The 23,971-nt window shown below is 48.1% G+C and overlaps 1 protein-coding gene across 4 annotated transcripts in view; it reads left to right on the forward strand.

Annotated features, from left to right (window-relative positions):
* The window catches only part of LOC125958260 (titin), a 126,439-nt gene that overhangs the window by 35,062 nt on the left and 67,406 nt on the right, over positions 1–23,971 (forward strand). For all 4 annotated transcript variants that reach the window (XM_049691493.1, XM_049691495.1, XM_049691496.1 and 1 more), the window contains exon 2: positions 8,521–8,620. The gene's annotated coding sequence lies outside the window, so the exon portion shown is untranslated. The remainder of the gene's footprint in view (positions 1–8,520; positions 8,621–23,971) is intronic.

Below are 23,971 nucleotides of genomic sequence, written 5' to 3' on the forward strand. Positions count from 1 at the left end.
GCAAGTCGAACAGATGGTGACGGTGGAACTGATGGTTTTTAAAGACCTTCTCTCGAGCAAAGTCGCCAATATTGCGCGATAAGATGCTTTAGTAAAGCTGACTTCTGGCTGCAGCGTTCCTATTACTACTAGTTGAACTTCTGCGACACGCATTTTTCGCTTGTAATGAGTTGTGAAAGTTCGAAACGTTTCGAAAGGAGTTTGTTTTTGTACAAATGCTTTATTGATGCCACGACAGCATTGCGTCCTCCATGAGAACTGTTAATGTAACAAAGGAGGCTGGTAAAAGATTTATCCATAACCTCAACACTGCTTGACACTTGCGTGACGTTTGTGGATTCAAATGGGACGTTATTCAAATCGTTTATCGTTGTGTGATTTGAGGGAGATTTCAAAATTTCAATTAACATTAAGTCGGTCAGTTCAAAGTTTGCTCCAAAGGGCCAGCGAACGTCCAATAAATCTACCGCCATTACTTCGCACCAGTACCACTCCCACCACCATCCAGAAGCAGCAATAGGAGTTTGATTTGATGCTTAATGTACTTTCCGCGGTGATCTATCTACCGCGCCGTTCGGGCCCACAAATCGAATTTAACGCCATAAGTTTTGTCCCCTTAAATCCCACCTCCCCGGTACACCAACCAAGGATTCTTTTCTCCATCGCGGGAAACTCCCGGAAACGATTGGTAATAAAACGTCTCTCTCTCTCTCTCTCTCTCTCTCGACTGCTTCGGGTTTTTAATGTTTCTTTGCTTGATCGTTTGAAATTGCGTTCCGGGTCCCGGGTCCCGGGTGTGCCGGGCAGATTCGCAATTTGCGGAGCCGGACCGAATCAATTCGGAACGATACGTCTTCCTCAGCAACAGCAGTACACCACACAATGTTTCGTTTTTGGTTTTGTACGTTGTAAAACCCGGCCCGGCTCAGAGAAGATAAGAATCTTCTCTCCGACACGCTTCTACTGCTGCTGTTACTGCTGATCGATGTCTTGATTGTTGTACTCGGACTTTTGGAGATGAGAAAAAAAAAAATACAAAAAGAAAGGAGGAAAAAAAAGGAATGAAAGTGGAAGGCGAAAAGGATCAAGCCAACCACCACCAACGGCCACGCACATGAGCGAACCATTTCACTCAACAATCCGACCGTGATGCGGGTTTGCAAGGAGTGAGCACACGGGCTGGATTTACGCGCGTTACGCGTCGAATGACTTTTGTTAATGTTTCGCCGCCGCCGGGTTTTCCCCGTTTTCTTTTTTATTGCGAAACTTTACAAAACAGTTATCCAGGGGTGGCGGTGGCGTCGGTACATTACTCGGCTTGGCCAGTCGTTAAGCGACGCCCGCAAGCAGCAGCACCGGGTACCGGGCATCGGGCGGCATAAATTGAATGAGTTTTTCGCATAAATCACACGATGGCACATTAATTTCCCTCCCTCCCAGGAGCCGAGCATGGGAAAAGTTAGAAGTGTTTGGAAGGGGGGTGCGGTGGCTACTAGAACAAAGGGTGGCCGACCGGATTGGAGTGTTGTGCTCCGGTCCCTCGAGCAATCGTCAACCGGCGGTCACTTGAAGTTGATCGCAACAATGGAGGTCGTGCTGGGAGTGCCTTTTTCCGACGGAGGGATGCGCTTTGAAGTCACGCACTCACCGTGGACTGGACACAAGGTGCACACGCACATCAAGCAACATCAGGTGGCATCTGCAGGGGTTGGTGGTGTTGGTGCGCAAAGTACATCAAATGAATTTATGGACCAATTTACCGTCGTAAGTTTCGAAACTTTACAAAGCACTTCCCCGGTTAGAGTGCGAAGAGACGGAGGCAGAGAAGAGAGAGAAAAAGAGAGAGAAAAAGAGAAATAGAGAAGGAAAACAAGAAGGAAAAAGCAAATCTTAATTTACGGAATTAAGGAGCAAACGAACGCATTCGGTGAAAGCAAGGAAGCCAAAATTATCCTTGTCAGGAGTCGGGTTCCCCGAATACCTTTCGTTTCGTTGCTACCGGCGCCGAACTTTGGCAGCAAAAGGTCAGGATCTTGGTCGGAAAAATGGGGGGGAAAGTTTAGCTTCGGTGTTCTATTGCAATACCGGATGTCTGGGGGTGTACCACCGGATATGCCACGTGGCGCGCTACTCAACTCCCATTACAAAATGGTGTCAGCCCGAGCGGTACAGCTGTGGCCCCGCCGTGTACTGTTGGCGCTGCTACTGCTGCTCGTCGGCCAATAAAAATAGATAATATACTGCAAATAGAATTTTCATTCGGGCGTAAATAATATTTTTTCCACCATTTCGCGGAAAAGCCCGAGAAAAGAGAGAGCAGAAGAAGGAGCGAGGTGTATGCTGGTGGGCGAATGTCAATGTTTTGCGTGTTTTTCCAGTGGCCGTGGTGCGGGCGCGTGGAGCCATTTGTTGCTTGATGCGCGCTCCTTTCGGACATTGGCGCTTGGGGACACCGCGAGGCTTGTTTTCCAATTTTCACCAAATTTGCCAGAATTTTTGAACAAGCCACGTGCGACTCGTGGTCCCGTGGTCGGCGCGAAGGAAAATGCCTCTCGCGTAACAATCGTAAGTTCTGACGGTGTTCACACAGGGGGTGGGAGGTATGGGAGCCATGGTTGGTGTGGATTTTTATTCGAATTTAGTTTTTCCACCCTAGCAAGCAGCTTGGAACGAGCAATCCGGTGCTCGCCGTGGAGGGGCTTAAGGAATTTTTCTGCGAAGCGTTTTTCCTGCCCCGAGGAGGAAGGTGGTACCGGTGCACTCGATGCGGTAACCGATAGTGATGATTACCATCGAGCCAATCGTGTGGCCGTGGCTCATAAACATATGTTATTATGATTGCTATGCTTTCCCACGTTTTCCGGTCGGTAAACCGGTCGTGAGGTAGTTTTCGCCGAGAATGTGCTCTGGATTTCGTTTGATTGCATTCGTCAGCTGGTCAGGACTCGGATACCGAAGCACATACTTGAAAGGCGATGAAATTGATTTGGAAAAATAAATAAGGAATTATCAAAAAAAAAAATCTAATGTACGCTTACTTATTGAATACAGTAGTATACACCCTTCGAAGTATGCTGGGATGGAATTTCATCAAAATATCTGTTACAAGCATGTTTCTCTGGACGCTACTAGATCGATTTACCATTTTCATTTCCATTTTCGGTGGAAAACTAATCGAAATGCAACATATTTCCATGAAGGAGAAAGGTAAAGACGAGATATTTCAAAGGCCACTTTGTTGCAACGAACGACAAACTACAGTGTCCTTCGCATGAGGATCTCCAGAAAAGTAATCTCGCTTCCATCCCTGATCATACCTAGCCGGGTGAAATGTTATTAAAAACATGAAATCACATTCGTGTGTCGCCGCCCGGCGGGCCGGAGCTAATACATGTTCTCGCTATCTGCGCTATCACGCACCCTCAAGGGCATGATGAATATCCTGCGCGCGCGAAACGCTTCAAAAAAAGGTCACAGGCATGTTATCAGGCGGTGAATCGCAGGCGAAACACACGACAAAAAGAAAAAATGGTAAAACAGAATCATCGCTTTCCGTTGATTAAGATTCCTCTTGTTTTGCTGAGCGCCCCAGCCCCGTGGAAGCGTAAGCAAGATGTTCCGTTCCGTTCCGTTCCTCACCAGGGTGCGAGAGTGATGGCGATCGTTGCTCGGCGCTCCGGGCGGGTGCGATAAATCTGCGGACCAACACCATCGCCAGGAGCAGTAGCAGCAGCAGCACCGATGGAGGTGATGTTCGCGGAAAAATCGCACAATTTCCATCTTCCTTCCCGCTGGTGTCACGTTGATTACACGTTTCATGCTGCGTGGATCCGTTGCGATAGTCAGACGCAGCGAGAGAGCGAGAGAGTGAGAGAAAGAGAGACGTGTGCTAGAGAGAGATGAAGCCGGGAACAGGAGGAGGCTCCTGTCCTGTCCCGGGGCGTGCACGTAATCATCCCCTAACCACGACCCACTACTGGAAGTCAGGTGTCTATGCCTGTGTCTATGTGTGTGTGCGTGTTTTGTTGATGTTTCAGTCACCGCAACACACTTGTTGTCGGTTGGTGACTTTCGATCGTCTTCCGGTGCTGCTCTGGTGTTCCGCCCCCGGGGGATGGGCTGCTGGGTGACCGGCAAACCGGGGGTGGGGCGAGGGTTTTCTTATTAGTTGAGCGACGAACGACGAGAACTAGACGACGGCAGCAAGTTGTCTGGCAAGTGTACTGCTACTGCCTGGTACGACCGCGAGGTACCAGCTGATAGCGGCAGTCACCTGGGCCAGAAAAGCGCCACTCCCCTCCCACTTGGCGCTGCGCTGGTGTGCTGGTGGAAAATGTAATGTTTTCGTTTGCCCAGTTCATCATGTTGCTGCTCGGTGCTGCCAATATGAGCGCGAAAGTTGTCTCTCGGGATGCTTCGCGGCAGAATGCACACACACACACACAGAGTGTGGCTTTTGCACTGATCGCTGGGTCTCTGTTCAGCGACGACGCAACCCGGGGCCACTAGCTTAGCTAGCTAGCGAGCAGCAGAGATCGTGATACCAAGCCAGGCAAACATATTTACATAAAAGGCAATATAATGGTACAAATAACGTCACGGCAAGATGCACACACACACACACACACACACACACACACACACACACACAAGACAGGGCGCATCTTTGGGATGAAGTTTCGTTCGGAGCGCAAGACACACGCTCGACGCTTGACGTCGTCAGCGATTTGCGTTGTATCGTCGCGGTCGCGGACCCGGTTCGTCGGTTGGCATAATCACGATGAAGACTCAGTGATAAGACCGAGGGCAGGTCTGGCCGGCTGGCTGGTTGGCGAGACAGGTTTAGGAAGCGTCGGTCGGAATCGCCCTGGTCCCTTTGGTCTGGTCTGGGAATAGTGAGGGGACCGAGATTTATTACGTTATCCATCAAAGGGAACGTGTACCGCGTGTTCACCGACCGACCGCAATGCTTGGAATTGGCCAAGACCACACCACCTACGTGGGGAGCGCGCAAGTCGTTTGCCTTTGGTGGGTTCAGTTTTTTGCTCGCGCGAACCAAAAAGAAAGTAGTAAGTCCCTTACGCCGGCGCCCGGTCTCCGCGGGGACGCTGCGGACTTTGTCTTGTCTTGTCGACTTGTCTTAATAAAGTTGGTGGCTACTGTCAAGGGACTGTCAATGGGGGAGGGTTAGTTGTGTTCATTAGAAATGTGACTGGAAACTAGGGTTGTGTGTTTCATCTTTTCTCTTGAGGATTTCTCTCAGGGAAAGAGGTAATATAGTTCCATCCGTTTTTCATAATATGTCCAGAACGCATGCACATGTAAATTCATATGTATTCTGGCAAGATATGCGAGAAATAACCGATGGACAGATTCTATTTTTAATTGGTGGTGAGGTCTTGTTTCGTCTTTTAAAATGTCCTCTCAATATTCTGGCAGCAGTCTTTTGATACGAAAGGGCATTGAATTGAATCGTTGTCTGCGTCTTAAGCTCTATAAAGGTGTCCTTAAATCTTTGCAACAATCATGTGTAAGCCAGAAATAGGCTTCCTTAACAGCTACATTAATCTGAAATTCGGAAATTTTTACATTTTTTTTATGAAATAGGCAATATATTTACTTAACGATTCATAAATCAGAACAGAATAAATTTAAAGGGAAAAGGCTGTAGAGGCTGTGGCGGTAAATTTAGCTTGACTCTACATCGACTATCAGCAAGTTTAGACAAAATGTTAAAAGTCGCTGATTAAAAGTAAAATTTAAAAATATGGAAATAGAAAACAGCAATTGGGTCCTTCGTTGAATGCAATAGAACTCTGCTCATTGACATAATTATTAAACATGATTCTGCATTAAAATTGCCCAACCTCTCTTGCCAGCCATAAACATTCCTGAGGTTTGTTTCCTGATTTTAAAATCACACAAATCAATAGAAACTCCACACCAACATCAAGCCAGCCACAGTTACACAGAAAACTGGAGGCGCACTTTGCGTGCAGTGTCGCTATTAACTTCGTTGACACTCCGGTGTCACAATTGATTATGACTATGAATTTGTCTGCTCATTTTACCCGCCTCTTGTCTACCGGTGCCGGTTTGCAGTATTTTGTAACAATTCACGACAGGCTGGTAGTCTATTGCAGCTTTTGTTCAGTTCGGGTACCCAATGGCACACCGGGCCACGGTTAACATTCAAACGCCTAACTTCTTTTATGTCGAGCAGTGCAGCACCCTGGACACGTACAATTGAACAACGAGAATTAATCATCCTAATTTTAGCATAACTCTTCAGCAGCAGCTGCTGCTGCTGCTGCTGCCATCCATAGCCATGCATAGTCCAGGTCTGGGGTCCTAGTGCCCCACATCGGTTTTGTCCGTCAATGGGCTCTGTCGGAGTGCTGTATGCTGCCTGCGAACCACTAATGACATCACTGTGTGCTGAGCCACGCCATGCTCATGTACAGCCCTGGTTTGTCACTGGGGCAAGGTGAAACCCTAGACCACCCCGCAATCCCTCCAATTCGCTTCTCCTGTGCCATACCACTGCCACTGTTCCACATTCAATGAAGCGAAGCTCCGGTTTTTTGGTATTCCCGGTGGCACGCGTGCTGCGCGTCTTTTTGGAATGCGTACCGCAAAACCGTTTTGTGCGGTTTGTGTAACAAGCTGTTTGTGTCGTCATCCCGGCCCGGCAGCGAATTGAATATCGAACATCCGAATTACTCCGACTCCGATGGGAGCAAATCGTCGAGTGTTTAATCCATCGCTGTCAAAAGGCTTACGGTTTAGTTGTAGAGAGCGAGAGATAGAGAGAGAGGACACTTCAGACTGTGCGGAGAGTGTGACCTCAAGACATAAATTCCCAAAAATTATCATTCCAATCACGTTGGAGGACGCGTATTTCGAACAAGACAAGATCTTCAAACTACCGACCCTAGTGCGCATTTACATGCAAATCCCGAACCGAACTTTGCCGTTGCTTTCAATATCAAACGGCCAAGAAGTGGTTTGAATACGCGATACTTACGCAACGACGACGACGATCATTTCCCTGGGACATTCAACAAAAACGAATATAATCGAGGGTTACTTGGTTTTCTGTGATTGCGATTTAGATGTTTTCTTTTTCGCGATCTCCTCTCTCGTCCGGATCATTTGCTGTGTACATCCCTTGGTCCTTCCTTTGTTGTCGGGAATGGAAGGTGTATTCTTCCGGAAAGCGCGCGATACCGACGGGAACCATCCTCCTAACGAGCGTCCCGTTAAAGTTTCCCAGTCAACTGCAATCAATCACCCAAAAACACACGGAAACGTCCGGGAGGGAGCGTTCCATTAGGAAATGATCCAATTAAAATCGGTTGCCAAAATAGCGGATACGGCCTAGGCCTAGGGCGGGTGCCACATGCGCACATTGGTCAGCTGATAAATTGAAGGGGTTTTCCGAAAGTTTTCCGGAAGCGCCAGCCAGCCAGCCAACCAGAAGCGAAGTAATCCTAATTTTCTCTCGAACGATCGACGTCACGGCGTCACGTGTTCGGTTCGACTGTGATTGTGTTTTACTTTTCCGTTTGGCCAAATTTTGTTGCCCTTCCTTGGAAACCTTCCGTAATTCCGGTGGGGCGGTGGCGGTGGTGGCCCTAACCTTGGTGTTCAATTCGTTTTCGGTCGGCGAGGACGGGATACTGGCATACCCCGTAAGAAGATTAAGCCATTTCCCGCCGGTTCCCAGCCGGTCTACTGCGCGTTCTACCAGAGGTCATAACCTTTGCACGAGAAAACAAAGATGGCTTCGGTGTGCTAGCGTTTCGATCCCCGGTCGGTAAGTTCGGATGGTTCGCTTGCTTCGATTGCTCGTTGGATGGCCTCCTCGTCGCCTCCCAATCCGAATGCCGGTTGAAAACTGGCTGGCGAAAAGAGCAGGCCCTGGCGATTTTTCATCCAAAGTTCGGATGGAATAATTTTCGGGAAAAGCCCTCGCCACTCCACCTCCTCCCCATCGGGAATTCGGCGGCCAGGCAGGACCAGTAGAATTAGAATGATGGAACGATGGGATTAGTTGGGCCCTTGTGCCCGGGAACTTCCCTCTTCTCTTTCTCTTCCTCCTCTTCTGCTGCTGGGGCAACCGTCGAAGGCCTTTTGGATCGTATTTATTCAAACGATTAAACAGGATTTTGTTGGCCCTTGGTACGGCTTGAGAGTTGGTTGGTTGGTGTAGAAATCGGGCCACTGAACACACGCACACACCCTAACGCAGGGCCTTATTTCCATGGCTGGCGGAGGGGGAGTTGAAGATGATGAACATTTTAATTGAATTTACTTTCCAGCAACAGTCCGTTTGCGATGCGGGCTAGTTGTGCAAAAAAAAAAACAAATGGCCTCAACAGTAGTTGCTGATTAGACAAATGGAAGAAGTTGTTTGTGTCGGTGTTTGGTTCTGCCTAGGAAGCACTTTTTTTTGTCCGAATGGCATGCTGGATCACTAACTGAGTTCTGTTTTCTTCTTCTTCTCATTCCACACAGATTTCACCTCGATACATCCTTCGGCATCCTGCTGATAGGCTAATTGATGTCCGAACAAGGCTACACGTGAATCCGCGAGAGCACTGCAATTGCCTTCAAGGTATGTGTTACGGCGCATCGCGTGCATACTCATTACAGGAGAAATCGAAGAAGAACCCTTCTTTTGCTCGAGGCATCATTTACCGTCGATCATTGTCGTGGAGGGATGCGCCACGCACAAGGGCCAAGTCCTGGCCAAGTATTCCGGCGACGTCTGGTGCGGTTGAGTAATTGAATCTCACGCGATTAAATCGGCGCTCGGTGAGAATCTCCCTCGTTCAGCTGTCGACGTCGTCGTTGTCGAAGACCGCCCTGAGTCCGCGATAATTTGCCATAATCTAGTGCGTAATTAATTGAACGCACGCAATACGCGTTCGCGGACACGGTTTTGCAGTCCATTTGCACACGTTGCCGTTTGGCCTTGTGCCAAATGGTGCGACTCGCCAAGTCTCGATTCCCTAGGGGATCGGAAGGGCCATCAGTTGCTTGTTCGCAGGGTCGTGGACTACTTGGACTTGGAGCATTTTGAATTGTCGGTGAAACGATGCGGCAATTGAAGATCAAGAAGCACCGTAAGCCGTGCTGGATATTAGTAAGTTTTGTTGGAGGTAATGGTACTCCAAGAGAAGGTCTGCAAATTATGAAACTTAGAGGCAAAACATCCATCGGATACATTCTACTACCAGCCCCCAAACTTTCGGGCACTTCCCAAAAGAAAGCTAATTGAATCCAAGTGGTTCCAAGTCTCGCTCATCATCTTGCAACACGCGCGCAGCATCAGCATACCAGTTGGCGCCTTCCTGGTTGGGGGTTGGAATAAAATTTGCATGCTAAACTTATCGTCTCAGCTGCATAATTATAACACCAGCCACCCTCCCCACCTCGCACCATTCTGAGCTAATGGAGCCGCGATTTGTTTTCTTTCAAAAACAAAAGGGGTTAAAAAGAAAGAAGGGCAACTTTCTCGGGCTTCATGATGCCCATATCTTGCAGCTGACGGGCAGGACGCGCATATGGAAGTCCTGACCAAAGTCCTGAAGTGAAAAAGAACGCGAAAGAAGAAAAGATCTCATCCTCAGCTCATCACCTTACGAGCGGTGGAAAAATCCAGCTTCTTCTTTTGCTTGGAAGGAAGCACCGATCGAACGAACGAACGAAGGAGCGAAGACCTGCCGTCAGGTTGTGGGGTTGCCCTGTTGCCTACACAGTATGGTGCGCCTTTTCCACGATACAACGTCCCCCCGTGGCAGCGAAAGAACTCTTCGCACGATCGCTTCGCGGTGCTGACAGAAAGGTGGCCCCGCACTCGTTTGTGGCAAGAAATCGTACATCGCGCGTATGTGGCAGCTGTGCAAACAGCGATAAATTGTCAGCTCAAACTCATCGCTCTGCCAATCTGCCCGGTTTCGGAGCTTTTCCCTGGGCTAGGATTTTCCGTTGCGGTTTTTTGCTTCTCGTCTTCTTTTATTTTTTTGTCTCTCGCAAAAAAAAAACCTTCCGCTCATCCTTTCAACCAAAGCGTCATCGTTAACGTTGGACGAGGTTCGATTTCTTGCCATTGGTCTGCGAACGCAAACATGGAACCGGGGCGAAAGCGCTGCGCACGTTAATGGTGGTAGTGCATGCAGGGAAATAAAGCAAACAGATTTCGTTTCCAGCGGAGATGCACGCTGCAGACGCTGAGTAGGGAGCATGGAAGAAGGTGGAAAACAAAGAGGGAAACCATAGAAAGTGGAGGAAAATTAAATAAGGTCCGCGATGCGGAAATGTAATGCATAGGAAAGCATTGAGCTCGCTTCAAGTGCCTGCTCGTATCGGCGGGTTCGCAAGCGCTCCTTGGGCCATTGGGTCAACAGGCTAACCTCGGTGTCGAGGAACAGGTCATAGCTGGGAGCGGGTAGAAGGGGATAAAACCAAACAGATAGAGAGAGAGCGTCAGGAAGTGCAGCAGGTTGCGCAATGAACGAGCGACGACGACGACGACCATGCGACATTGAGAGGTGGTTTTGATCTCGAACCGTTGGGGGCAGTCTTTGAACTTGCTCGACATTACTTGATCGGTTCAAGAGTGTCACCCTCCATTCCCTCACTAGCCGGTTTATGATCTCTTTTCCTTGTCGCAGCAGCAACAGTCACATCAGCACCATTTGGTTCGGTCAAAGACATAGCAACCACGGTCGTGTAACAATGAGGTTAGGTTGCTCGCAGCAGCAAAATGGCGAGAAAGAAACGCGAATGGCAATGTCAATGTTTGCACAAAGTATATGTTTTTAATGGATTACTACCAACCTCTGGATCCACCTGAGCGTGTGTGTGTGTGTGTCCGTGGTGTGCTCCGCTACTACTGCGCTGTTCCTATCGTGTCCGAGTGCCTGAGGTACTCGCGAACAGTTGAAATTGGACTTTAAAACCACTTCAACCTTCATCGCTGGGATGCTCATCTGTCGATGAACGAGTGGAACCGAAAAGAAGATTTTTCGCGAGGAACGGTTAATGCCAAATGGGGTGCAGGTCGCTGGGAGCATGGTTTTTTTTTCGGGCCAGCGACAGGCTTAGCTCATTGCAAACAGCAGTGAGCATCCAGCTGGTGGATGAATGCATCAAATGATTGCACTTGGTTCGGTGTGAAATGTTCGGGCGTACGGCAAACAGATTATGGTTACGCGAGTGAAGGAATCCGTGGCGTTTTCGGTCAGCAAACACATGCTAATGGATGGTTGGGAATCGTTTTGTTATAAGCGCTGGTGCATCCTTGTAACATTGGTTTTAGCAGCTGACTGCTCTTCTGAATGGAACACAATGGTTGTGAGGAGAGAATGGTGTCATTTTGCTGCATTAATTATCTCTCTTTTTAAACAGTTCGTTGCTTGCATTAATCATTGAGTCTCACAGTTTTATACATTTCTCTGTCCAATTTACTCAATCAGTAGTGAATGTTTAAATTACAACCAAGATAAGAAACTATCTCAAGTTGAGTTTGTTTTATTTCTTTTAATTTAAATCTATTACTTCACTTATTATTTGAATATTCATGATGTTTTCAAGTTTCTTACCGGTTCGTAAAAGTATTTCAGTAATTTTTGACAACAGTTTCTCAGTGTGTTGGATTTATTTATATCGACTTATCAATAAATTGTCAAACATTGCACTTAGCTATTACATTTTTTCTTTCATTTTCATCATTTTCAACAATCCTCATATTGTTATGTGAAAAACGTATAATTCAGCTTATCATATAAAAGCTGTCAAGAAAGTGGTTTCAATAATTAACAAGCGCGATATGAAACTCTCTTCCTGCTGCCATTCATGCTGCCCCCCGAAATCGCACACCACTCGCTGGAAGTGTGCAGCAAATTAGCACCACAAAACGGTTAAGTGCTCTGTGTACCGGGTTTGCGTGACCAACAATCGATGATCGTCTACATCGACCATGCGGACCGCAAGTCCGCAATCTGCATTCTCACTCATCACGTCCTTCCGATTGACTCGCACTTCACACGCAATCCATCTGCTACGCCCAGAACGAACCAGGCCTAACGCACGCATGCACGTTCGCTTCGAGTTACATCGCGATGATTTGTCACAGCGTGAACAATGTGAGGCACGCCACGCGTCTCACGGCACATAACTTTTGCGAGCGTGCCGCAGCTATCGCGCTCGAGGAAAGGTAAGCGAAAGGTGGATGGAGACGAAGCGTCTTGGCTGGCGTCTCGGCGGGCAGCGCACGCTGGCTGACAGTCGGATTAGCACCTTCCTTGAAGGCAGACTTGCACCAGAGCAGCCCCGTGACAGCTTACCAGACCGGTAAACAAATGATCCGCTATTAATTTACATTCATCGATCCGACCATCGAGTGCCTTCGACGAAGGCTGCGTCTTGCGTTTCTCCTAAGCACCGGAATCTGCAGCAGCAGCAGCAGCAGCAGCATCAGCATCCACGTCGTAGATAAACGACCAACCCGGCTGGGTCCATGAGCGCGCTTAATGAGCCATCGCTTAATCGCCATTCAGTGCAGGTCGGGGTGCAACGTGCCTCGGGCAAAGCCTGACCGCACCATGGTGGGTGGTCGCGGTGCGTATGTATTTCGCGGATGTGGAGGAAGTGTTTCACGTTTCAGCGTTTACATTACGGGACCATATGGCGTGTCCGTAAGCTGTGATGAAGGAAGCGGGCGGCATAATTTCAGGCTCCAGGAAATCGTTCCCCCGTGTTTTAGGAGTCTGCATTCTGGAAGGTGAACAGCCGATTGCTGCTCGTAAGCGTTGTTCCCGGGTTGCGGGTGAAACAAATGACGACAATCGCAGCAACCGTTGTCAGGCGCCATATCGTAAGAGGAGATTTCATGCATGCACAACTTCCTTACAATTAATTAGTGTTTATGGCATCTTCGACCCCGTGAAGGTCAGCAAGCATTAAGTATTGCTGCGTGAAGATGCGCGCCCCGTAGCTGCAGCTCGTAATTTCCGTCCTCATAAAGTGAAGAAATACCGGTCGTTTTAATAACCTTCAGGACGCTCCGAGCATTACACGTTGTAAGACGCGCAAAAATGTGTGTGTTTTGCTTTGGCTCTTCGTGAAATGCAAATGTACAGCGCGACCGCGAGTAGCGGCTCCTACGGTCGGGTTCTTAGGGTTCTGCTTTCACTCCGCATTACCCCTACCATCATCGCAGCAGAATCCTGGCAGAACATTTGCGACAAATTTATGATCGCCGTGTTTGCCCCCGCCGAGCACTGCTTATAAATATTGGCCCCGAGGTAAATAATCTTCTTGGCTCGGCGTGAGCTTTCCCGCGTAATGCGAGTCAGGTACACGGACCATTCCTGCTGCTCCTGCTGTTGCTGCTAGATTGCGCGACACAGTGAGCCACGGGACCTCCTTGTAATTCAAATGAGAGCAAATGCATTCCCCGCGATGGCTGGCAATCGGAATTTACACGCAATGTTCTAGGTACCCAGTGTGTGTGTCCGCGCACGTCCCAGGATCCGTCGCCAGACGGTACAGACGGTACTGGATGGGATGGCAAGCGGTGGGACGAGCGCGGCCTTCTGGCGGATGGTCGCCAGCGTTCCGAAATAACAAGCACATTTATCAACCCCGGGAATGCAGCGGCTGACTTGCTAAATGATGCGGCTATGAATTATGAACTACTGAGCGCGACTCTGAGTGCGGCCACCATCCTCGCGGCCAACACGGGGTTTCCGCTGACTCAGCCAGCAGCTCAGCCATCGCGGTAGCGGAAGCGTTGTTGGTTGTTGGCTTCATTCTGCCCGGGAACTAGCCAGCTTTCGGGTTCGGGTAGGTTTTTGGGGTGGGACACTTTCAATTGAATTGGACTCGGTTGCTGGCTTCGGGAGCAGATTACGATTCTAATCTGGTTAGCGCAAGCGAGCGAGTGCGAGCATGGTTGACATTTCGGTGGACAAATCAGGCAAGAGTGTTTCTCGCGCGGTTGAGCAATCGTGGTTTTATTCGTTTAACAGGCAGATGAGTATCAGTGAAATAATAACAGGAAGATTGGGATTTGCAGGAAAGAGGTTTATTATTTTGTTTTTTTTTACTTCGTAAAGGTTTGGAATATTCAGATAAATGTCAACTGTTAATTTATTCGCTTATTTCAAAAATGTTTTTTTCACGGCATGCTAGGTATTTTTTCCCCTACAAAATATTAATTTATTCAATTGAGCGACAAACATTTTCAGTGCCCGATGGTTGGCAATCGTTGGACAACTTCAGAATCCACCAACGGTTGCTTTATTTCGCAGTTGTTAAGCTATCCTTTGGAATTATCTGCTCCCCCAAAAAAACATAATTACATGGGTGTTAGGGATTTTTTAACCATGGTTCTTAGTTGAAAAAATCCACATACGACTATCCCTTGCTACTACATCCTTCACAATGGAAACTGATAGCCTTTGGGCTAAATTTTTCATCTCACCCCAAAAAATCATGCACTACCTGAATAGCTCGAACATATCATTTCATTATAGCTGACAACCCTATCATGTACATGCTCATTAAGTTGAACTTTACATATTTCGTCCTCGTTCGCTTGTCGTTCCTGCCTCGTTGCGTGCTCTGCTCGATAATATGCCATCAGGATCGGTGAACGTGAGAGAAAGTGGTTCGGACCAGTGTCCCTCGCGATTGCTTCTCCCCCGTGGACCAGTTTGGCAGTTTGGCTTTGGCTTCCCCCGGCACGAAGCTAGAGGGCGTTGGCTCCGTGGAATTCCCCCCCTTTTTTTACCGCCTCCTACTTTGAATGACATTTTAGCATAGTTTCTACATAAAAGCGCATCGGATGCGGCGCGATGGCGATGCCGGTGCCGGTGGCAAAAGAGAAAGCGAGCTTGACTTTTGGCCCGCAGTTCATTCATAGCCGCCGTGCTGAGGACGGTGACGGCGAGTTACGCGAGCTCCAAGCCCAATTATGCTACGCATAAGGTAGCATGACATTTTGCGCACGTCAGCGTGATATGTTCGCGTTTAATTTTCGTGGCCACTGGAGGAGTGGGGCAGGGACAAAGGAAAAAGGGGGTTTTCTTTCCTTCTGACTGACACTTCGATCAGGGTTGGGTTGATCGGGGTCGGAATGATAAATTTTTGAAATCCGCAGACAAATGCAAATCATTTTTCGGCGCCGACTGCGCGCTTGTGTGTGGCTGGTAATTGCAGATCGATTTACATGTTAACCTCGTTGCATAGTCCGTAGCAGTGTAGTGTATGGCCGTATGACCGAAGTGACCTGTTGAGGGGGTTATCTTTTTGTTTAACCTTTAACGGCTCGCCTTTTTTCATGCGCGTTACCTCATCGCGCGTAGGATGCGATCCTTTTGGTTAGCCGGGAGTAAATCAGGTTAACGAGATTGAGGTGATGAATTGCACAATCGATTGCTGCTTCAATTGCTGCACAATGCACTGAGCGAAACATACAATCCATCATACCACTTTACGCCAGGTTACGCAGGTCATGGCTGGTTTTCTGCTACTCCGGTCATCGGCTTCACTTTAGGTTTCACTAAAATTGCATCGCAAAACCGTGGTCACAGCTGAGGTCTTGACCAAAGGTGTGCAATCGAGCAGGAGAGAGAGAAAGAAAGAGAGCAAACGCAACCTCACAAGATTGCACCGATGAGCATCAAACCGCACCAGGTTTGCACATCAACGTAGCAGCCCCTGACAGAGATCACCGTTGCGAGTACGCAGCGTACGGTTCTATGTTTCTATTTGTGCTACGCTTGAAAACTCGAAACCCGGAAAAAGGCACGTCCGAGGTCCCTTTGCTGTGGTCACATCTAAAGCGACGGCAGCAGCAGCAGCAGCAACAGCAGCTCGGTTGAATCTGGCCACTGCCAGCAACGCCCTTCGAGGGCACTGTGGCTGCTGTGGTTGTTGCTACGGGCACGGGCATCGTCTAATTTCCCCCGAGGGTGCATCCAAACGAATATTCGCCACAAGCCACAAGAGCGCTGGTCCCGGGGAAAAAGCATTCTCCGGACAGTGGGATAAAAGTTTTATATCTTCCGTCTTCCGTCCTGTGAGCAGTGCCAACAACTTGCCAACGAAGAGACGTTGTGAGTTTGGAGAAACTTCAAAATTGATGCACCGACCCGACGAATGCAACGGCTTGAGCACCGAACGGAGTGCTTCTTTTCACGGAGCAAATCCTCGTTTCAAATGGTTCCATCTTACTCGATGCTACGTTCTATTGGTGAGGCCATTCTGTGAAAAGAATAGGTAGCAACGAGATCAACAAGTAGGAAGAAGATGGTTTGGCGAAGCTTCACTGCCAAGACTTCTGTCAATATTTGACAAAAGACCATCACATGCCTCGACAGGGCACGAGATTTAAGATGCTGTGCGGGGAAGCAAAACAATGGATGCTTGCAGCTTGCTTGCTTGCTTGCTTGCTCGGTGTTCAGTAGGTAATTGAAGTTGACTCTCGGATATAGAGACGGCTCCATTTGATGGAGCCACTGGACGGTACAGCACTGAGAACCTTTCCCGGGGACTGCTGCTGCTCTTCAAATCACATAAATGGCCCATAAACACCAAACACACCGGCTGGTGTGCGAGGTGAGCAAATATATGGAGCAGTACGGCACACACACACTCACACACACACACACTTACACACAAGCCCTGATCGTTAAGGACAACCTGCTTAACGCTGTCGTTACGCTGTCGACCATCATCTGTGGCCGATAGGCGGAGGCCATTTTGGGGTCAAGCTGATGCTGGAGCTGATGGTTAGATAGGACAGGTCGGCACGGCCGGGCCGGATGTCTCGGTTTCGCCAGCCGAGACCGGAGTACTTCAGGTTTAATGAGCTCGCTAATAAAACAGAATGTTCTATTAAGTCATTACGCCGGAACCATATGCAACAGCATCCGCCGCCGTAATGGTTTAAGCGCCATTGTATGCGTCTGGGTAGATTGTTTGTGGTGTAGGTAAGGGATGTGTGTATTAGGGATAAGTTACATCCAGCGAACTTCTGGCTAAAATATGAAATGCTTTGAAAGTATTTTGTCTTTAAAGAGGGGTTTTTTAATTTTTTTCAAATTATTTCCATCATCTACTATTTTATTATGCTTTTCTGTGTGATTTACCTAATGTATTACCAACATAAGAAATGAAGTTATAACTATTCAGTAATTGTTTAACATTATTTCATATTATTTAATTATCCTTAGTTTATTAGTTATCCTTCCATTATCTTCAAATCGCTATTAACGCAACATTAGTTATTTAATATTCCTTTTCAATATCGGGTTTTCATGAAGCAGAATATAATCTTCCCAGGCAATCACGTGAAAGTGCTACCATTTAGAGCTAATCGTGAGCTAACCAAACCCACCAACTGATCCCACAACTGTTGATGCAATGCAGGCAGACTTCCAGTCATTAACTTCGTCCAAGTAATGGTGCGTAGCCAGTTACCTTCACACCAGCAGCATCCTGCATTGCTGCTCGAGATGCCAGATAGCCGATCCATCGGCAAAATACGCACCCTCCCCGCCCTTCCTCCCCCTTTCCCGGGGGGTCAGGATTAGCTATTCCGCGCCCCAAAGTTCACGACATTCCATTGTTGAGCATTAAACCAGCCACCGGTCGGCCGTGGTCAATTGACTCACTGACTCATGTGTGTTTCGGCATGCCTCATGCTTAATGGCCATTAGCGCGTGATTTATGCCGGCTTAATTATCCATCCCGTCCCACAGGCGCTGGCACTTTGGTTGGTTCACGGAGTTGGGTTCACAAATCCGCGGACACCGAACGACGAAGGGATGCGGCTTCCGGCGGTTTCCGTTGGCACGGATCATGGGTGTTGCTGGAGGTTTTGGTTGTAAAGTCAACTATTATCTTAACAATCCCAATGTGTTATTGTGCGATGCGTCGTGAGATGCGTTTGTCTTGGTTACACAAATCGACCACCTCGGGAACATCGATTGTTGCGGATCAATAATGATGTCAAATGATGGGTATGCTTCATGCGGTGACTACGGCGCTTGGTACGATCGCTTTTCTCCAATTAGTCCACCGAGTGCACGCTGTATGTGTACCGTTAATCAACCCCTTTTGGCATGTGCGGGGTTATGTGATAACTTGTCATAAATTAAACAAAGCGGCCGGAAATTGAAAACCAATCTGGTGTACCGATCCGATCGCCAAGCTGCACGGACGGGACCATCTCGTTGGTTATTTGCGCTGCAGATCGATTAATCTTGCTCGAGTGACACGAATCGCTTCATCGCTTTCAGCTCAGCGTACGTTGGTGGGTTGGATCGTTGGAAATTCTATCATCACCACACCTACCCACACCAACTCACCTACTTCAAATGCTTCCAAAAGGTGGGAGAAACGTTCGATGAACACTACTGCATCCCCGGCATCTAGCACCACGTTGCATCGCAATTTACGGTTAACCTTTTACAACTGCGTGGCAAAATTAAAGCGATAATTAATGGTACCCAAAAGCCATGGTGTGTTTGCTGCCGTTTTCGGTAATTATCGAAAATCAATAACCTCCCACGATGCAGGATGCACGCGGCGCAATTGCAACTGGCGGACTGGTTGCGGATGGTTGCGCGCGTGGGGGAGTGGAAGTAATTTGGCGAAAATTAGCCCACCATCAGGCCACGTCCACGTTTGGCGCGTCCGTGTAGCACGGAATAGCGCACGTTACCTCTCTCGCGCGCTACCACACTCTGCTTCCGAAAATGGGAAAAACCAAGTAATTTAATGAAAATGGGCAAAATGAAAATGTTGCCAGGGGTTGCGACCACGGCGGCCATCAGCGTACCGTACTCGACGCCTCATTATGGAGTTTTCCAATCGCTTGAGATGGTGAGGGTGATCCAACATTTTGCAGCACCAAAAAACAAAAAAACCTTGCAAGCGAAATGGCGGAATGTGAAAACAGATACTTAACGATGGCGTTAATGTTGATGATGCTGCCCATGGTGCTGCTACTTTGTTCCCCGGACAAGGTAACGTTTGGTGCGAAAGCGCGGAAATTACTCTGCCCAAAAGCTCAAGCGCGATTGATCCTGCCGTGGTCGCGGTCAGTGCGGTGGCGCGAACAGTGCAAAGTGCACCGCGAACACGATGCATCAATCAACGCGTTTGCAAATTCTGTAAAGTAAAAAGTAGAAAAAAAAGACTCTGAAAAACCATAACCCCGAACCGAAGGCGATAATTATGATAATGAGTGGCTGGGTGCAGTGGAAAATTCTGTTTCTGGTCCGATAGAGGCAATGGAATGCTGTTACTCCTGTACTGTGTTCACTGGAGGCTCTGAACGCCAAGCGTTGGTGTCGTCATGTCGCTAATCCGTGAAGTAAAATATTTAACAACCGACGTCAAATTAGTTGCAAATGAATTCCGGCTTCTAGACATTCGCACCCAAACAACTTAATCCCGAGGGATTCTGTTGTCCAGCTCCGGTTAGCGCCAAAGAAAGTGGTGAATGGAAAAAGTTATTAATTCAACGTTCTACGCTTTGCTGGCTTGTCGTTTGGTCCCCGGCAAGCCCGGGAAGTAATAAAACTACTCGCTGCCCGCACATGGCACAGCCCCTGGCCACCACCATTTTGAAATAGAAAATGTCCAATAAAAACGAAGGAAAAACGGTCCTGTGGCGTGGCATGGCGTGGTGTGGCCCGCCCGAAGGGGTATGCGGATTGGAACCGCATCAGCGCGGAAGCGCAAATCCCTTAACTGACAGGTTAACTTAACTGCCGGACGGACGGCTAACCGGCCTTTCCTTCCAAGATTAACGACGGCTAAGACGGCTGAATCACAAACCTGCTCCGTTGAACCCTGAAATTTCATTATTGCTAACCAGCCAGTGGTGTGAAGGGAGCTGACGGGAAAACCATAATGCAAGGATTCGGATGTCCGTCAGCTGGCCTCGAAAGACCCGAGCACCGAACTGCGGAATGGTTTTGCTGCTTTCCTTTGCCGAGCTACGTAAATATATTAGAAAGTAAATTAGACCGCGCCATTTTATTGCGCTTTTATGTGTTCATTAGTTTCGAGCCATGCGATGGTTTCATGGCAGGGCGCATTAACTCCCCCCTGGGGGAATGTTTCCCGAATGTTCGATGCCCTTTCCTGGGCTTCTGCAAAGGTTTGCCCCGGAGTTTTACCTTATTATTACTATAAACCTATTCCTACAAAGCAAAATAAATAGTGCATTTCAAACAGATTACAATGCTGGTCCCACTGGTTCTGTTCTTAACTGTGTCAACGGGCAACGACCGTCGCTGCAACACCACTCCAAAGAAGGAGTCTGTTGGCTGTTTTCCGCGTGCCACTCCAGTAACTCCAGTTCTGCTGCGCGGTGCCCAAGGTTAGGTTCGATTACATCTTGACGGCTGAACGGCAATGGCCTGAACTTGATATCGATCGCTCATAAATCTCCCGTTAGCCCTAATGGACACCCTCGACGCGCTGGTTTCCTACAGAGTGGAGGACACACCGGTCTGCGGACGGGACTGCATTGCCACTGCCACTGCAAAACCATTCTCAAGTTCAATGCACTTGGGGGGCGCCAACATCGAGACCACGCGAGACCACACGAGAGCGCGATCACAACAAACGGCAACGACAACAGGGGCTTGAAGAACCCGACCGGGGCCGGGGAGCTCGAAACTGGTTTTTCGGTTTAGTTACTCGATACGGTCAAAATGCGGTCGGCTCGTTGGGGCCGTTGCCGAAGACCAGTGCATATGGTCATGGTATTTGGAAGTGTTGTGGGAAACTATTTGATGTGTTTAGGCACAATAACTTTAACTGTTAGTTATAGTTTATTGATTTCTATACATATTTTTAGTATTATTTAAAAATAGATGTACAGAATGAATATACAATATAGAATGTAATGAATATAGGATATATTTTTAACGCTAGAAAAGACTTAAAACAATGAAGCTAAAAGTAAAAATGCTCAAAGCGCTCAAAGCGCTCAATCGCAAGAGAGCAAAAGATCCAAGTACACGTTGAAGGCATTCACTTGCAGTCGTTTACTAGCAGCTGACGGCGTTGCATAACCTCAATCTGGTTTGCAGATAGACATCGCCGCGTGCTTAATGGTTGCGCCTTATTCTGGATAAATCGATTTAAAATAAGTTAACAATTTTTTTTCAACAGAACAAAGCATCATAGCGGTATGCTTGATAATACCTCGAAAGAAAAAAAAATTCTTTGCAACAAACATATTCCCTACCAAGTGCAAGCTCACTCGGCACGTTTAACTGGTGGAACTGGTTCTCCGCCCAAGGACTTACGCTTGCCGTGGCAGGCGCCTGGACAAGGTATTACGTCAAGTTTAAGGTCATAACGCTTCTGGGCCTCCTTCTGCCTCGCTTCGCACACTGAATGCAGTCTGTTGTTAGGTCAGTTATCGCGGCACAAGTCAGCCATTGGTTGGGATATCGCTTCAACGGTTGGCGGCATTCGTTGGCTGAACTGGAACTGGAAGCGCGTTGAAGTGCCCGCTGACCGGGTGCGCGATTGATGCCACAACATGCCCCCGGAACGATGTCCCGATGTATCATATTCATCGCAAGTTCGTCAAGCGTGTGCCGGCTGATTTCCGGCCAGTTTCCGTTGTTCCCGGGGGCGTGCACGTGTTCGATTAACTTCATCCCGTACCCGACACTTGCTCCACATGCTGCTGCTGGTGCTGCATCAGCAAATGTCGCCCCGGCGTCGACCGGGTGACGGAACCACAGGAACAAAGCCTCCTGCAGCCAGATCAACCGCAATGCAGATTGCAATTTTCATTTGCCGGTGACTGCAGCTATTGAACCGGAGCGCCACGCGCGGTTCGCATTCGCTTATGCTTGTGTCACCAGCGGGTGGCTGGTTGGCTGGCTGGCTGGTCACCACCAATCGGCCACATTCGTCAAAAAGTGCACCAACGGTCGGCGGTCTGGTTGATGCGATCTGGTTGACCACCGCAATCGCCACACCACCACGAAGAGCAGCGGAAGCGAATAAAAATAGCAACGAAAAAATAGAAAAAAAAAAAACTGGGAACCAAACATTGTGCAAAAGTGATCGATTCGAGAGGTGTCCTTCTGGGACACCGCCACCGAAACGGGGCTCGCGGGTGACTTTCTCGCTTGACCGCTTTTCACCGGAGCGCCACTGTGATGATCACTCGGTTGACCGACAAGTGAAGTGGAATCGGATCATCCCGGAGTTAGCGGTTTTGTGGCCAACTCTCCGGGACAGAGCAACAGCGAAGCGACAACCTGGCTGGCGCTGGCGGTTGGTTTCTGATCCTGTGGGCGCGCCTGTTCGGTTTGCAATCTGCTGACGAAGTGGTGCCGATGCTGCTGCAAGTGATGCTGTCGCACATTGAAACCGTCAGCGAAATGTTGGACGACACAAAAATGTGGTTGATGTGTGATGCATAATGTCGGTCAAAACCGGAAGATGGATGGTTTTTTTTGTTGGAGCAGCGAACGAAGAATCGGGAACTGTGACTCCTCTAGACCTTAGGATGGTCACGACGAGCACAGCCAGCGTTCTCAAGTGTCGTGGCGGTAGCTTCAAACGAAACCCACTGACCATGATCTTGAGGAATGTGAAAGAGATCGTGAAAAAGTGGATCAAACTCGCGTCCATTACGCGGCATCAAAATCAACCCAAGTGCCAACTGCTGCTGACCATGCACTTAGACGAAGGCCAATGCCGAATGGTGCTCTCACGGTTCGCTCGTGGGCACTGTTTTCTTTCGGACAGTTTTTTTTTATTGCTTTCGTCTTCACCGCCTGCCAACCTCGCGGCCAGGGTCGTCGATACTTCGAAAAGCAGGAAAAAAAAACAAACATAATGTATTTTCGAACCCATTCTCACACCATCACCCACCCTCCTGGCATCTGGTGAATGGGGCAGCAGCAGCGTAACATCGTAATTCCTCTTTAAGTACACCGCACCGAAGCACCGAATGCGATGCTGCCCAATGGGACCTGCGATACGACCATGAGGCAGGGGAAGCCGTCCGAACGTAAATAACAATTAAACGCAAATTGATCGAACATAAACTGTGTGCGTGCGGGAAGAGAAGCGGGCTTTGCCGTTTAATCGAAAATGGTCCACGGTGGTCACCGTGATGGACGCATGCAGGGGTACAGGTGAACGGATTTTCGCTGTTCCGGATGTTCTGATTTTGTCTTTCTGTGTTGCCGTGTTGTAAATTCGGGATTGGTTTTTTGTTTCTGGATTTAAACATGCGTTGGTGTTTCCAGCGAAGCTTCACTCTCCCATAAACGGATTATTGCGTGGAGGTAAAGTATGAGTTAATGGGACGCGAAGGTACAATGTTAACAAAAGGGCTGTTTTAATTCACGGATTCGCGTTGTTGGAATGTAAAGGCATATGAGAGCAAGCTTTCAATTCGTGGTAAACTGTCATTGGCTTAGTGTCTTAACTGTCAAACAGATTATTTGTAAATGTCATAGCATAATAGCAAACGTTGGTTGCAACCAATGTAGTTGTTATATCAGAAGTGAAATAACTCTGAATAAAATCTCTGAAGAAAATAATAACTGAAATAACAACTACCACGAGATGGTTAGGAGATTAGCAAAGGAATTAATATTCATTTCAGTTGAATCGATTGATTCCGTGCCATATACATTTTTTTTTGCTTTAAAAAACAATCTTTTCGATCATGCAACGACATAGTAGGCTATTCAAACAAAGTCATGGAAAAAATAATGATTTATATGGATCAATAGGTCACGGTTATTGTAGAAATTTGTTAGCAAACAAACGAAAGTTTACACTGCAGTATAATTATTCCATATTTACTGCACTAATACAAGACCGCAATGCAATAAAATGTCGTTTAGCTAGTGCTTAACGGTAAATATGGCATGTCCCGCTTATCGAGCCC

Source organism: Anopheles darlingi, chromosome 3 (assembly GCF_943734745.1).
Source record: "Anopheles darlingi chromosome 3, idAnoDarlMG_H_01, whole genome shotgun sequence".
Taxonomy (NCBI): Eukaryota; Metazoa; Arthropoda; class Insecta; order Diptera; family Culicidae; genus Anopheles; species Anopheles darlingi.